Genomic DNA, 17,364 nt, shown 5'->3' with positions numbered 1-17,364 from the left:
ACTGTGACAGTGCTATCACAGTGTTCAGTGATGAGTGGACTCCCCACAGGGAATCTTTACGCTCAGCACGGACCTTCCTGGTGCACGCTTGTCCTATCTTTTACAGGTGCGCGTATTTTGCGTCTATAAAAGATGAACATATGAACACATCATAGGGAACCAATGGTTCTATCAGATGCTCTTTTTTTTGTGCACATAGGTGTGCGCAAAAAAAACGCTTGTCTAACTTCGCCCTCAGAGACATAAAAGCCCTCTGCAACAACTGTATAACTGTCTCAGAGTATTTTCCTTGGCTCCTATAGCTCTTAGCCAGTGTTATACATCAGCATTCAGGACTAGCGTTGAGTAAACCGAACCAGTAGAACTTGGTTTCAGGTAGAACTTTGCTAAAAGCTTGGTTTAGGTTCATCCCAAAACCAAACTTTCAGCAAGATCCAACCAGAAACATTATTCTAGTGGTTCGGTTTACTCAACACTACATAGGAGTATTTACCAGTTTATGGGCTTGGACTGTTGATTGTGTTAAAACTCTCTATAGCCGATGCCTGAACTTCTGTACATAAGAAACCCATTTATCTGTCTGATTCTTCATCCTTCGCACCACAAAGCTTCTAAAGACATAACCTGTCCTGCGGGAGGCGCATATAATATTTATCAAGGTTCTCTTCACGGCCGGAAAAACAAGAATCTCTCCTAATGCAGAGTAATTCATTTTAATTCGCTGTCAATTATGTAGAACCCCAAATGTGGAAACATGCAATAATCGGAAGGATCACATGTGCACAGTTACATGTATGAGAATAATAGGAGGTGACTTAGCGGTGCAGGTCCAGGCTGGAGACCCCCGGAGCTGCTCATCATTCCAGCAGGCACGGACGATTTGTTATTCTAAACACTGAGCACTGAATCCAGAGCTCCAATCCTTCAGGTCGAGCAGCTTCTCCTCAGGTAACACGAAGTGCAGTCATTATTCAGAAATATGCACATGATAATGCTGGAGTCAGAGGAGATGTTACAAGTGTTGGGAAGGAAGAGAGAAAAGCAACAGAAGCAGCAAGACCTCTGAGGAAACGTGTTAGCAAATATCTAGCGAAATTTATCCAAAGTGAAAAGTTTTTCTGCTGCTAAGATGAACCTGAAATCAGAGCTGTATAGGAGTTGGAAGCTCTACCCGGACCTCTGAATCACCATATTAAAGGGGTTGTGGATCACATGTGCTATTATGCATATATACTATGTTGACAAAGGTATTGGGACACAGATAGGAGATGATGAAATTTGCTTTTATTCCTTTTTTCAGTCTGGTGTTGGGCTGCCTTTGGCCTCAATGACTGCAGTAACTATCCTAGACTGATTTCCACCAAATTCCCTTAGATGTGAGGAAGGATTTGCCTCCATTCTTCAAGGAGGGACTCCAATAGTGATGTGGGGGATAATGGGTTTGTTGGATATGGCATTCTAGTTCATCCCAAAGCTGATCGATGAGATTGAGATCTCCACTTTGGGTTGGCCATTGAAGTTTGCAGATATTCTGCTCCTCAAACCAACCCTCAACACTGTGTGCTGTATGACATGGTGCTCCGTCATGTTGGTAGACACACGAAGCTGTACCAAAGTATTACCACAAGGTAGGTGATGCCACATTGTCTGAAATGTCTCTGTAACCATTGGCATTGAGGGTGGACTTCACTATAACCAATGGCCCTAGTGCTTCCCAACAGAAACTCCCCCATAGCATAATAGAATCTCCTCCAAACCTTACTGTTGTTTGATGCAGTCATGTAGCTATGCAGCGTCCGAGTGTCAGGTCTTCAACCGGGCAAACAGTGGGGTACAGTATGGTAATAGGTCACGGTAGCTCTACAGTCTTTTACCCAAATGGCTGAAGAATAACCCAACCTTATTATCAGCAGGGGTGCTCAAGTGATGTAACCGTGGTTACCTTAGAGTAGTTCCTGATTGTCATCGTAATGCCAACGTCCCTGGACAAGCGATGGATCACCCATCCTGAATAAAGAGCAGTCCACACACAAAAGTCCTTTTCAACAAAAACCGGGGACGTGCGGTTTTGTCCTTTTACTCAAAACGACTTTTCTTCTTCCATACAAAAAGAATAACTTGTACTTCGCAAATACAACATATGTAGAATGACTTGTGGACTTACATCTCTCGCCTCTTTTCTTGGACTCGTATAGTTCAGGTTCCTCAAGCCACATACATCCTCAGTCACAGTTATCTGATGGATCTATTTCTTAGGTTGAACACTTTCAACTGTACAGCCTTTCCAACATGTTCACACTTGTGACTAATGTCAGGTAGTTTCTTACTGGTCTCGCTTAAGTTGCGGTTCTGCCAGGGAGCATGTGATTCTTGTGCACTCTGCGCGTCCTGCATTCCAAGCACCGAAGAGCAACAGCCCATCTCTCCTCCATCTCCATCACACCTACAGGCTGAACTAGATGGATATGGTCTTCAATCAACCTAACATACTATGTTACTATGTTACACCTTGCTTCCGGACCCTTTCTCTCTCAAACTTCAACTCTCTACTCTACCAACCTAAGCATCTTCTCTTGTTACCCGACACATCTCAACATATGCACATAGACATTGGGGCGAACATTACACAAAATTAGACCAAAATGATACATTTTCACCAGACATTAACACTTTCATACCCTGGTGTGTTAATACAGATATTACTGTTCCATTCAACACTCTTAACAGTGACAGGAAGCACACATAAAACATACAGATTTAGTGCTGGAAGGGTCTCTAACTCTGGGCCACTACAGATGCCTTTCTCCATGTAACCACCACACCCAGGTGTAGTCAACCGATCGAAAGATGGTGTACCATGATTAATTTGTCCACAACACTTGTATCCAGTCATTTACAGTCCAAGAACAAAGCTCCAAGCCCCATCGCAGGTGTGCATTCACTGCTGTGATGTTGTGTGCAACCGCTCGTCCATTGTAACCCTTCGCATGCAGTTCCCTATGGACGGTTCTTGTGCTAATGAATGTCCCAATGGTCTGAGACTTCCTGAGCGAGGACAGACAATGTGTGTGATGTCTTTACAGCTCATACAAGGTTTCATTGTCCATGGTAAGTTTAAGAGGTGTCCCTAAATGTGTCTGCAACACACACACCAGATGGTCTTCATTTCCAAATAACTTTGCCAACAATGGACCTTGGAAGGTCCAAAAAGGCTGCAATGTCCTGTACTGATTGGTTGGAGACATTAATGTCAGCTCGGATGGTTTATGTAGTGATATATGCCCATATGATACTCTCCTTTAAACCTAATGCTCACACATCCAATCTGCATATCCCCTTCATCTGACAACAAAGGATTGATGGGAGGCCCAAAACTTTGCTAACATAGTGTATATGTCATAGAGGACTGTTCTCCACTGAACCAGCACAGACGGCATTTATCTGTGGCTCTCTGATTCTGCAGCTCATTAAAGGAAATATCAGACACTGTAAAAAGTTGAATTTTCCAGTTAGAGTTTGATATGTGATTATCCATTGAAGGCACACTGGGATAATTGCTGGCCTCCTGCATGCGAGGGATTATTAGTATCCCAGTAGGTTGTGGTCTGCTGGTTTCTTGATCCCTGGTGGTCCAATGGTTTGTTTTGGTGAATTGCTTATTTAGTGCACAGATAAGTAGAACTAGTGGTATTGTTGCACCTTTCTTCTAGAATGCAGATCATGATGACAATGATATACAAGAGTAGTAGTGGTACCAATTTAGGCACTAGTTTTATTGTACACCAAAATGCCAAAAGTCATGAGACAAGAACTGGTATTGTCTACAATCTTCCCCTATACTCCAGCAAAGTGTAATAATTTGACATGATATTGATTCTACAAGTGGGCAGAAGATGTCTGGAAGTATATTGAGCTCTATGGATGCCCCCACAGCTCTGTGGTATTTGTAAGGTGCAGGATCTCAGATGTGAATGGACCTCTACCACATTCCATAAATGCTTGATTGGACTCGGGTGAATGTGCAGACCACATCCTTCATAGGAACTCTCTAGAATGCTCTTCAAACCAATTCTGGACAACCTGGTCCTGATGGCACGGTGCATTTTCCTGCTGGAATATCCCATCATTGTGGGGGTACATGAAGTCCAGGAAGGGGTAGAAATGGTTGCATTGAAACATGGCAAGCACCAGTCAATGACTTGTTTAGGTGGACCAGTGGATCCAACCCATGCCATGAGAACACACGCTACATTCAGTGGAACCACCACCAGCCTGCACAGTGCTTTGTTGAGAATTGGGGTCCATGGCTTCACAATGTCTGCACCACACATGAACCCTACAATCAGCCCCAAACAAGAGACATGATTACTCATCAGACCTTGATGCAGATCAAGGAATCCTAAATGCCACACAACTTCCAAAATGGAACATCCCATCCGTCTGGCACCCATTATCATGCCTCATTCCAATTATCCACAGCGCCTTGCCATGAGTGTTCAACTTCAGTCACAAGATAACACCTCACAACTTATACCCCATTTACACTGACAGATGATCGCTCAAAAGTCGCTCAAATGACAGTTGCCAAAGGAGCCCAACGCCCTACAAGATGGGGGTCTCTAATAAAGGGGCCATTCAGTGTGTACAATGTTTCCCCTATGTAATGTGACATTTGCTACAATAACACGGAGCTCGGAGACGTTCTGCACTTTCTGCGATAATTTCCACTATGTATCTTCTGCTCATTGTATTCCCCCCCTGCCCCCACGGCCGTCACATAGATGATTAAAGCTGACGCTCTATTAGTTGCTACAAGTTACTAAACATTGATGTTCTTGTCATAGAATTTTGTCGGCGACAAGAGGAACATTGAGGCTCGTCAGATGCTGCAGTGAGTGACGGGGAGGTGGAGATACATAGTGATTCATGGCTCACATTTATCCCATCCAGTTCACATAACGGCGCTGGTTATGGCTCCGGCTGATAGGAGTTTTGCCGCCTGATATTTGGTTTCCTTGCAGATGACACAGACAGAGCAGCGTGAAATTATTTTCTTTTATTGCCCAGTAATTGTTCCCCGGAACGTTCCCTCGCTTCTGTCAGAATGAAATCAGTAGTGTCACTCGTCGCGGTAGTTTTTCTCATTTCCTCACATTCAGAGGGATGTTAATAACATGTGATAAAATAATATTTATTTTGTTATTGCCAGCGAGTCCTGCGCTGAACAGAGCGCCATAAACTTTACTGGTGTCTTATCGTAATTGGGAGATACCAGACGCTGCGCCTCGCTGCCTTCCTGAGGGACGGCGAAGTCTTCCAAGGAGGAAGGGGTACGCTGTGCAAATTCATAATGAGAGGGGGGATCGCGGGCAGCGGAACGGCCACGGAGGGAGAGCAATAAGAAGACACGCCGAACTTCAATTCCATCTTTCCAACGGGAAGCTGTACTGTGTACGGAGCGCAGGTGACAGGAGAGATGTCACGCCGTCTCTCTCTGAGCCCATTGAGCACCTATATACAGTATGTATCTCTGTGTTACAAGTGGGGTAACTACCATCGTAGCAGCTATAGTGGATGCTACGGCCACTGCTGGCTCAAGGGGGTCTGAGCTTCCGGGCACGCTCCGCACATGAGGGCCTCCATTTACACGTAATGATTATCGCTCAAAATGAGTTCAAACCACCAAAAATGGGGATAATTGTTACATGTAAACGTGGGCATCGGGCAGTTTTCGTTTGAGCGATGATTTTAAGGTGAACTTAAAATCCATCGTTCAGACATTGAGAGATAAAAGGTCTCTCAATAGACCGCTTGTTGTTGTATCCATGGGAGACAGCAGATAACATTGTAATTTGCCAGCAACTGCAAGCAGAACAATGCAGCTGTTTGCGCAGCTGGGCACGTGATTAATCACACGCTGGGCTCTGCAAACAGCTCCTGGAGGCCCTTTTACATGCAAATGAAGATGATAATGTGTTAATGGACATTTATGGACATTAATGCAAATAGATCGCAAAATCTTTCAATCTTTCATTCGTTTGAAACATTATCTTTGCGTGTAAATGCCCCTTAACGCTGGCCATTGTTAGGTATTTCATTGAGATCAGAGATCTTAGCTGGTCTTCGATGTGATGATTAAGGGATCTATCAATACTGAGGTCTGATAACTTAAGTACCTGGTCTGGGGTCTGATAATTTAGAGATCTGGTCTGAGGTCTGATAACAGCAGTGTCAGGTATGAGGTTTGATAATTAAGGGGTCTGGTCTAGTACTTGATCATTTATAGGTCTCAAAATTTTGGGGTCTGGTCTGGTGTAACATATCAGTACTTAGCTGCGGGAAAAGTTATTCCTTAGGCCGGCATCACACTTACAATAAAACCATGATTTTCGTGCAATGTGAGCGCACGTGAAAATGCAGAATTATGAAACTCCTGCTCCTGAAATATAAGCCCTAGCTGCAGAAAAAAAGTACCTACATTGTCTAAGAAATGTCCAACTCCGCGGCGTCTTCTCCAGAGTCCCTGACACTGGTTTTCAGGCATGTCTTCTGGCCAGGGGTTGGAAAATCTCCGCCTCCAGGAAGCGCTGCCTCTCATTGGCTGAGTGACGTGACGCTTAGCAAATCAGAACCAGCACTTGATCAAACAATCACAGGAGAAAATGCAGCAGAGCTGGACAGCGCTTCTAGGTGATGTATGTGGTTTTTTTTTTTGTTGTTTCTTCTGTAGCTAGGGCTTACTTTGGGGCTTTTACAGTAGGATTTCCTACTGTCAAAGTTGCATTGCACCCCACGAAAACGCATGCGATGCAACAAAGACAAAGGCTCCATAGGGAAACATGGGCTACAAAAGATCGCAAGTGGCTAGCATATTGTGAAACCTACAAGGTGTTCGACTCGCAATGTTGCATGTTACAAAACATCACAAATGTGAAGAAACCTATCGGAAGCATGGGCTCCACGTAAATGCGATTTGTAGTATTGTCGCAACACAAAAAAAAATTGTATGACATTGTCCCCGTGTGAAACAGGCCTAAAGCTGATGCACGCAGGCATATTTTAAGTCTGTAGCAGGGCAAAAACGCACGGCCATGTGCGCAGTTACTTTTGCCACTATGGAGCAGAGATGCACATGAGCCTTTTTCCCCCCGTTTTGGGCCATTCAAATTCCACACTAGTGTGCGCGTGTTTGAATAAATCAGCGGGAAGTCAGGGCCTGTCCTATCTGTTCTTGCCTGCCCTACTAACAGCGATAATCCCGCTAGTGAAATAAAACCATTGAAATCAGTGGTTTTGTTTTGTCCCGCTATGCGGCCGTGATTATCACGCCCGTGTGATGGAACCCTTACTTCCATATATTTTACAGACATAATACGGACAGCATACAACGCCGCTGATTTGCATTGGTGCATTCATACGTGCACTTTTTATACGTGCAAAAAAAAAAATGCAGCATGTCCTTAAGGCCTCATGTCCACGGGAAAAATCAGATCCGCTGCGGATTTGTAACGTATCTGCACCTCAATGCGCAGTATATGGAATCCACTGACTTCAACAGGTTCCATCGCAGGTTTTTTTCTGTGTGCATTTTAAAGGGGTTCTGACATGAAGAGGAAAAAAAAAAATACTCCCCTTGCCTGGCAGTGCCGATCATCAGTGATGTCCTCTGCATTTTTTATCTTTTCTTGCAGCTTCTTAAAGCAGAGCTGGAGCAGTCAAAATGACCGCTTCCGGCTCTGCTCCGTCCATGAGCCACTTCCTAGGTCAGCGGACGGGCCCCACGTCACAAGCAGTGTTTGCTGTGGGCGGCCCGTCCGTCCTGGCTCAGGGTCAAGGGCTTCTTTCTTCTGCGCATGCACGCGATCACAGTTTTGGGGGGGGGGGCCGTCCTGACTAACGTCAGAGGGCTCCTTTCCTCTGCGCCTGCGTGCAATGCCGGAGGGGAGGGCGGCCCGTCCTGACTGACGTCAGGGGAATCCTAACAGCTCAGCAGAAATCAGCTGAGGAGAGGCACTGCCGTCAGTCTGCAGCTGCTTATATACAGATCATGGGGCTGATTTAGACTAAGGCAGTTGCACAATGATCATGGTCATTCGGATGACCGTATATCGGCTGGGTTTTCACGCCCAGCCGATATACGGTGCCCAGTCTGCAGGGGGAGGAGGATGGAAGAGCCAGGAGCAGGAACTGAGCTCCCGCCCCCTCTCCACTCCTTGCCATTATTTACAATAGGAGGGGCGGGGTGGGGCGGAGCTCCGCCTCGAGCTTAGCTCCGCCCCCACCCGCCTCTCTCATTGCAAATAGTGGCGAGGGGCGGGAGCTCAGTTCCTGCTTCTGGCTCTTCCATCCCCCCCCCCCCCCTATCTTTCTCTACACTTGTCAAAACCAAGCAGAGGGCCACGGGCTGTGGATTTTAAAAAATTAAAGTACAGTTATATTCACAGATACTGAGGTGAACGGCCACAGAAGTGATTATTAGGCTGGGTTCACACTGGTCGCATTCAGGGCGGAGATCTCGCGGTTTGGCCGCAGGAAAAAAGCGCGAGATTTCTGCCCGGAATCCGCTGCTTCAAAACCCGCGGCACTTAGCCGGGGGTTTTGAAGCGGCCTGGCCGCATGCTCTTCCGCTGCAGCCAGTGCTCCCATAGCGGAGAGCGTTGCCGCAGCGGAAGAAGAAAAAAAATTCACATGCTGCAGCCGGCGAATCCATGCCGCAGCGCTGGCCTCTGCCAGTTTTGCTGCTGCGGATTCGCCGTCCTGCATGGCTGGCTAATCCCGCGATCAGCGGCCGCAAGCGGATTTGCCGCAGCGAAATTCAGGATGGAATTACCGCGGTAAATCTGCCCAGTGTGAACCCAGCCTTAGTGTTGCTGTCGTCATCAATACGGCATTCCTGCAAATACACAGCAGAACTGCGCCCTCAATCTTACTGACAGGTGTGTGGGGGGGTAAATGGCATGCTACCACGGAGTCATCGTGCATTGGAGAGGGTTTCTAAAGAATTTTTTAGGGGTTTATGGTGCTTTTTCACGGGACGACCTGTCGGACGCAGTTGCTTGACAGGTCGCCCCAGCCATGCCCGCTCCTTTGTAAAGTCACAGGGAAGGCAGATCGGCAATTGTTCTGGTCCGCCTTAGAGATAGAGATTAGAGATTAGAGATTAAGAGATAGAGATTTAGAGGTGGAGGTTATCACTAATCTCTGTCGCTAGAAATTAGAGATAGAGAGATTAGAAAAAGAGAGATTACAGATATATATATATATATAGATAGATAGATAGAGAGAGAGAGAGAGAGAGAGAGAGAGAGAGAGAGAGAGAGAGAGAGAGATTACAGATAGATAGATAGAGAGAGATTAGAGAGAGATGCAGGGGACAGCACTGCTATGCCTGCAGACAGGCGGAAATTCCGCGGCGGTATTTCAGCGGAATTTCCGCCCTTGAAGGCTGCCCTAGGATTGCGTTAGCAAACGCAATCCTAGGCAGACGGCTGCAGTTTGTCCGCGCGAAATCTCGCGCGGCAAAAACAAACGGCAGCATGTTCTATTCCTGTACGGGTCTCGCAGAAACGTCACTCACCGTCCGCCGGCTCCGCTCTGCGCATGCGCCAGCTGCCGGGCAGCCGGCACATGAAAGATCGGGAGCTGCGGGGCACAGGTGAGTACGCGCTGCTCTTTGCAGGCACTTGGGTCGGGTCCCGCGGCGAGAATTCTCGCTGCCAGATCCGACCCGGCCGTCTGCAGGCGGCCTTACACTGTGTCTGCTAACAGCAATAGAACTGTCCCCAGCTTCACATTGTTAGCTCCGCCCACCAACATCACATGACTATTTGTGGGCAGGCAGGCTGGCTGTTCTCTCCACGGCAACCCTGGAAGGAGGAAGCTGTGTTCAGGCTCAAAGCCTGCTGGGAGATGACCCCCAGCTGCACAACAACAAAAGCCCATGCTGGTAACAAAGGTAAACATTAGGTTTTCAAGCAAAAGCAAGTCATAAATCGTGGGTTCCCTGTGTCCATTAGGCCAACCAGAAAACACCGGATGTTAAAACTTAAAAACCTTATTCGTGTCAGAACCCCTTTAAGCGCGGGGGGGGGGGGGGGGGGGGATGCTGCATGCTCTATTTTCGGGCACAATTAGGAGATGGCAAGAAACAGACTGGTACGTCCGTGCCACCAGATAGATCCTTTTTTTGTGATTGAAATGCCAGTTCACGCGCTTCAGTGTTACACCCTCCTGTGGAATCCAATGGCGATGCCTAATGTGGGCCGGCTGTCTTCCCTTCCCTCCATTGTCCACAGGGTAACTCCCCCCTCCCTTTTTTGCAGCTGCAATAGAAGTCTATAGCAGATTTCTGTGTAATGGCTCCCACACACTTGCGTTTTTTGTTAATGCGATTGTCAGTGGGACTTTCTAATGTTAAAAACACAACGCAATGCACCAAAAACGCAAGTTGCGCTGCGTTGCATTGCGTTTTTAACATTGGAAAGTTCCATTGACAATCACGTTAAGAAAAAATGCAAACACAAGTTTGTGGGAACCCTAACACAGCGAAATATAGGGCAAGTCTTATCTTTTCTCGGACAAGCAGTTTGCGCGGAAAAAACAAGTTTGACTGCACAAAACTGTAAAAATTGAAGACATCACTTTGTCGCGTCGTATGAGCGAGATTTTTACATGCGGAAATGCCTCCGCAAATACGTTTGTCTGAATCCACCCTAAGGAAGTCTAAAACAAGGTTCAATAGGAAACTGCAGATACCGTGTTTCCCCGAAAATAAGACAGTGTCTTATATTAATTTTTGTTCAAAAAGGTTTAACTTTTTTTTACATGTATAGCTGCCTGGACACTATTTAAATTGACTTTTTTAATCAACTGTTAGCAGGGCCTAATTTTGGAGTAGGGCTTATATTTCAAGCATCCTCAAAAAGCCTGAAAAATCATTTTGCATCCTCAAAAATTCTGGAAAATCATGCTATGTCTTATTTTCAGGGTATGTCTTATTTTCAGGGAAACAGGGTAGAAACACAAATTCTGGTAGCTATTCTAGTTAAATTGCATTTCGGCGCGGTTTTCAGCTGAACAGCAGCTGCTTTGTGTAACTTTATGTTAACTACCTAGCATGAACTCATTTAGGGCTCAGTCACACGAGCGCATCAGCACCTGTTCACAAGCGCCGATGCACCCGTGTGACTGAGCCCTTCCTGCAGGAAAAAGAAAACCGTATCTCAAGATGGACGTCTCTGCAGCGCTGATGAAAGAACACATGACCGGCAATGAAGCCGGTCACATGTTCTTTCTGCCGGCGCTGCAGAGAGACGTCCGTCTTGAGGTACGGCCGTCTTCCTCCTGCAGTAACACGGGCGCCGATGCGCCGGCGTGACTGAGCCCTTACACTGTAAGCAGGTTGTGCCAAGTTATAAAGTTATTCCCTATCCACAAGATATCTGCAGGTTAGAGGAAAACTTTATGATTGGTGGGTGTCTGACTACTGGGACCCCCACTGATTCCGAGAATGGGGGTCCAGAAGATTCCCACAAGAATAGAGCTCCATTCATGCGGGGGGATTGTTGGGACCCTCGTTCCTTGGATCAGTGGGGATTCCAGAGGTCGGACTCAAACTGATTATAAAGTTTTCCCCTAACCTGCAGCTATCCTGTGGATAGGTTTGCCACCCAGCTGGTTACTCACCAGCCCGGCCAGTTATAAGTCCAAAGGTTGGTTCTAGTGTTTATTTTTTACCAGCCATGTTAATGGCTGGTAAAAAATAACTGTCAGCTGAGAGCATCTCCACCCGGGCAGCAACCCCGCAGCATCTAGTGGCACTTACCCTCTATCTCTTTAGCTCCCATCCGGGTGCCGTAGACTAAGCTGTGACTCCTGACATCCTCCTGGCACCTGTGTACCTGCACACCGTGTACACACCGCAGATGCCGGGAGGAGAGGTCAGGGGTCACAGCTCTGATTTCAGCCTACGGGCAGGAGCTAAAGAGAAAGAAAGTAAATGAAATTCTGTGAGGTTGCTGCCCGGCTTCAGGGTGTGGAGAGCACGAAGAGGGCCCTATTACTATTGGGGTCACAACTGGGGTTATTATTACTATTGTGGGTACTGTTACTATTGGGGCCACTACTGGGGGCACAATTACTATTGGTGCCACTATTGGGGCCACAACTGGGGTTATTATTACTACTGGGAATACTGTTACTATAGGGGCCACTACTGGGGGCACAATTACTATCAAGGCCACTACTGGGGGTACTATTACTATTGGAGCTACAACTGGGTACACAATTACTACTGGGGCCACAATTGGGTGCACTATCACTATTGTGGCCACTATTAGTATTGGTGACAACAACTAAGGACAGTATTACTATTGAAGCTACTAAGGGAGGCACTACTACTATTGGGGCCACTACTAAGAGCACTATTACTATTAAGGCCACTGCTTGGTGGACTATTACTAGTAGGGTAAATGAGAGAGGCGCAATTACTAGTTGCAGCCACTAGAATAACGGAGGTAAAACCATACATCATGATAAGCCACACCTCTAACGACACACCCTTTTACCTTGGCTGGTATTTTTGTGACATAGGTGGATAGGGAATACATGTATAATTTGGCACAACTACTTTAAAGAATTCTAAAAAGCAATCCCAGAAACAGTGACCCCAAACCTCCTCCCCCCTCCCCTGCCATTCACTTCTATTTCTGCCTAACTAGATGATAATAATAAAAAAATGCACAAATTATTAAACTGAATTCCTGCTTCTTAAAGAAATGAAATATGGCATTATTCTAGCAGGAGGTCTCTGTAAACAGCATTTTCTCGCTGTGCAAACTGACCGCAGAACAGACGGCACATGAGACCCACAAATTACCGCGTTGCATAAGATTGTCGCTGTGCAAACTGAATTTCTATTAAAAAAATAACAATAAAAACATTTTCCTTTTAACTTTTGGGCCTCCACAATAACAAACACAAAAACATGTAATCTGCGTGTTTCTTCTCCTGCGTGCCGAGCTTGCTGCCGCGTCTTTTCAGTGCCGCTCATTAACAAACACTTGAGCCGTTAGCACAGTTACTGCTTATTTAACACTTGCCAATACATTAGAACCATAGGTGTAACTACTTAATTTGTTTCTGCTGACAACACGGAAAATGTATCAAAAACGAGATTAGCGCCAACGATTTACATGGAGGATGATTGAAAAATGAGTGGTTTATTTCTCCGATGGAGAACGAAGCATAAAAGAGCAACGGGGGGCGAGGCTTGGCTGTACACCGGGCTGCGGATGTACGTTCTCCGTACAACAAAGCCATTTTTAAAAGGGACTAAGTGGGTGTATTTATTCTCAGCGCCAGAAAATTTACCAAGCAAGGAGGTAAAACAATTAGAACCAAGTGGACCATTACAGTACATGCCACTGGGCACCGCCGCTGCGCGCTTCCAAGATTAATACTCTGCAAGCATCTGTTGTTCGAAGGAAAGCGAAATACAAGACGCTCAACATTCACGGTCCCTGCCCCCGTCATATGTGTGTTTTACGCTCATGGACTACTCCGATGATTCTCGCTTTTTCTTGCCCTCATGGTAAAATTGAGATAATTAGATTTAATTGACAAGCACACGTTGTTAGCACAGTGGGGCGAGAGTCAAAGAATACAAAGATTGCTGAAGCTTGTGACGAATGAAACGTTCTGCTACTTTCAAATAGACTTTGTATTTCAGTTCTTTACTATTTTCAAGATGTCTGTCTGCTTGCTGTCAGGGAATGGAAAATTGTTTACAGTCAGAGATGAAAATCTGTGCAGTTCAGGCAAAATATTGCAACACGTTACATTGTAGGAGGATCACAGTCTAATAATAGAACACTGAGATATAATTTTAGATACATTTAGTGGGGGGGGGAGCATCTTTCCTTAGATGTCGCAGCTACAGGTCCAGCAGGCAACAAACAGCCTTTAGGCTACTTACACATGGACAAGTGCGATGCGAGGCGTTTTTATGGCAAAACTGCCTTCCATCACTTCAGTACAGTAGCGATCCTTTGGCGCGGCTTTCAGCCATGGCGGAGGATTGGCAAGTGTTTCCCATTGTTTACAATTGGAGGCCTCGCATGACACTCACATGCACATCACACGCCCTGTGATGTGTTTTACTGTCCCATTGAAATTACACAGCGGGGTGCTTCGTGGAACAGGAAAAGGTAGGACATGTAGTTATTTTCATATGTTGATGACTCCATTCAAAAGAATGAATTTCATGTTCATGCAAGATTTGTGTGTCTTCGATGCATAAATCTTGCACGAGTTTTTTCGGCCATGATTACCAGCTTTAAGGTCCATTTACACGCGAAGATAATCTTTCAAACGATTGAAACTTTTAGCAATCTTTTTGCATAAAGTGTTAATGGACACTAATGTTCATTAACACTTTATCATCTTCATTTGCATGTAAGTATGCTTCCAAGAGTAGTTTGCAGAGCCCAGCATGTGACTAATCACACGCCCTGCTGTGCAAACAGCTGTATTGTTCTGGTTGGGCTGTGGGTAGAATGTAATGCAATCTCCTGACTCCAGTAGAGAGCAAAGCATGCTGTCTATTGAGAGATACTTTATCTCTCTGCAGCTGAACAATACATTTTAAGTTCACCTTAGAATCATCAATCAGACAAAAAGTGCCTGATGCCCGCGTTAACATGTAAGAAATATCGCAAATTTTTGTCGTTTGAATGAATTTTGAGCGATAATCCTTATGTGTAAATGGGTCTTTAAGGATTGAGAAATCTCTATGAAAAAAGATGTAACCCCCCCAATGTGTATGTATATGTTACTGTGCAAAAGTGTTAGCAGGTGTGAAAGAATTGCCGTTAAGAATGTTTTCAAAATTAGAAGGGTTAATAGTTTTTGGTCAGCTAACAAAATACAAAGTGACTGAACAAAAGAGAAATGTAAACCTGACTGCCCTTTGCCTTTAAAACAGCATCAATTCCTCTAGGTGCCCTTGCGCACAGATTGTGAAAGAACTCCGCAGGGAAATTGTTCTGGACATCTTGGAGCACTAAGCAAGATCTTCTGTGGTTGTCAGCTCTTTCCAATCCTTCTGTCTCTTCATGTACTTCCAAATAGACTTGATGAATATGACATCAGGGCTCTGTAGGAGCCATATCACCAATTCCAGGACTCCTTGTTCTTCTTTACACTGAATATAGTTCTTAATCACATTGGCTGGATGACTATAATCTAATAAAATTCCTTTTGCACAGTACTGTATATACCAGTGGTGGCAAACCTATGGCACGTGTGCCAGAGAGGGCACATAGAGCCCTCTCTGCTGGCATGCACGCTGGTGGCTGCTCGCCACCATATTGAATACCAGCTGGGGTGCCACAGCGACCCGGCTGGTATTTACTCAGCGACACTGCTAGCGGCTTGGATCCCAGGTGCATGCTGTGACATCAGTGTGCACCCAGGATCCACCTCCCCTGACGTCTCCTCCTTGGTTCCGGGAAAGCAGAGGGGGCTTTAGGACACACACTGGCATCCGCAGCAGTGCTGAGGAGAAGAGCAGCAGCGCTTCAACAAGGAGGAGGAGGTAAGTATATGCGTGTCAGTGGGGGGCACTATTACTATTGGGGCTGATATAGGGGATATTATTAGTAATAGTGTCCACTATGTTGACCCCAGCAGTAATAGTATTACCACTGGGGCCGCTGTCGGGGTCACTATTACTACTGGGGCTACGGTGAGAGTTACTATTACTATTGGGGATACTGTGGGGGTGGGTCACTATTATTGCTGGGGCTGCTGTGGGGAACCTTATTACTACTAGGGCTGCTGTGTATTTTGCTATTACTGCTGGGGCTACTGTGGGGCACACTATTAATTTGAGGCTTCTGTGAGGGTCATTATTACTACTAGGGCTATAGTGGGGGTCGCTATTACTTCTAGGCCTACATAGGGGTTGCTTTTACTACTAGGGCCACTATGGGGGTCTCTTACTATTGGGGCTGCTGTGGGTGTCCTTATTACTACTTGGGCTATAATGGAGGTTGCTATTGCTACTGGGGCTACGTGGAGGTCACTTTTACTACTAGGGTCGCTAGGGCGTCACAATTACTACTGGGCCTGCTGTGGGGCTTAATTTTACTACTAGGGCTACAGTGGGGGTCACTATTACTGCTGGGGCTATGTGGGGATCACGTTTACTACTAGGGCCGCTGTGGGGGTCACTAATTCTATTGGGACTGCTGTGGGGGTCACTATTACTACTGGGGCCACTGTGGGGGTCACTAGTACTGCTGGGGCTACTTTGGTGGTCACTTTTATTGCTGGGGCTACTGTGGGGGTCACTATTACTACTGGGGCCACTGTGGAGATCACTTTTACTACTCAGGCTACTGTGGGGTCACTATTACTGCTGAGGTTGCTGTCGGGGTCACTATAACTATGGGGTAAACGTGGGGGGTCACTATTTCTACTAGGGCCACTGTGGGGGACACAATTACAACAGGGGCTACTGCGGAGGTTACTATTACTGCTGAGGCCACTGTGGGAGTCACTATTTTTGCTAAGGCCACTCTGGGGGTTACTATTACTGCTGAGGCCACTGTGGGGGGTCATTATTACAGCTGAGGCCACAGTGGGGGGGGGGGTCACTATTACTGCTAAGGCAACTGTGGGGTGTCACTATTACTGCTGACGCCACTGTGGGGGTCACTATTATCATTGTTCAGAGTTGTTCAAATTCCCATTGGTTTAAGACATCTTTCACATGGGCTACAAAATCATCGCTACAAAACACATATATGTGAAGCTCGTGGTTTCCAATGTGTTCTTTCACTTGAGAGATGTTTTGTAGCCTGAAAGAACCCATTGGAAACCATGAGCTTCACATACATGAGTTTTGTAGCAGTGATTTTGTAGTGAGATTTTGTAGACCATGTGAAAGAGGACTAAAGTGAATGGAGACAGGTGGGGGAGAATGCTTCTCGGCCCACTCCGCCTCTATGCTGGCAGCATTTTCTGAGATGCCAGCGATACTTGCTCCTATGTAACATGCCACCTCCATGCCTGACAGCTCGTCCCATCTAAATGGGCCATTACTTAGAAAGAAAGATAAAGAAGAGGGTTGAATCACCACTGCGGGGATAAATACTGGTTTTGTACTTTATGGCTTAAACACATGGGCGTGTTTTAGTCTTGTTTTTTTCTTACATGTGAGAAAGATAGGGCAGCCCTATCTTCTCGCTTTTTTTGCAAACTCGTTTGGAATTTGAATAGTTCAAGTAAAAAAAAGAAAAAAAAAACATTCATGTGCTAATAAGCTCAATAGCAGTGAGCAGATTAGCGCAAGCGCCCACG

Source organism: Eleutherodactylus coqui, chromosome 8, assembly GCF_035609145.1.
Source record: "Eleutherodactylus coqui strain aEleCoq1 chromosome 8, aEleCoq1.hap1, whole genome shotgun sequence".
Lineage (NCBI taxonomy): Eukaryota > Metazoa > Chordata > Amphibia > Anura > Eleutherodactylidae > Eleutherodactylus > Eleutherodactylus coqui.
Note: the sequence above shows the minus strand (reverse complement) of the source record.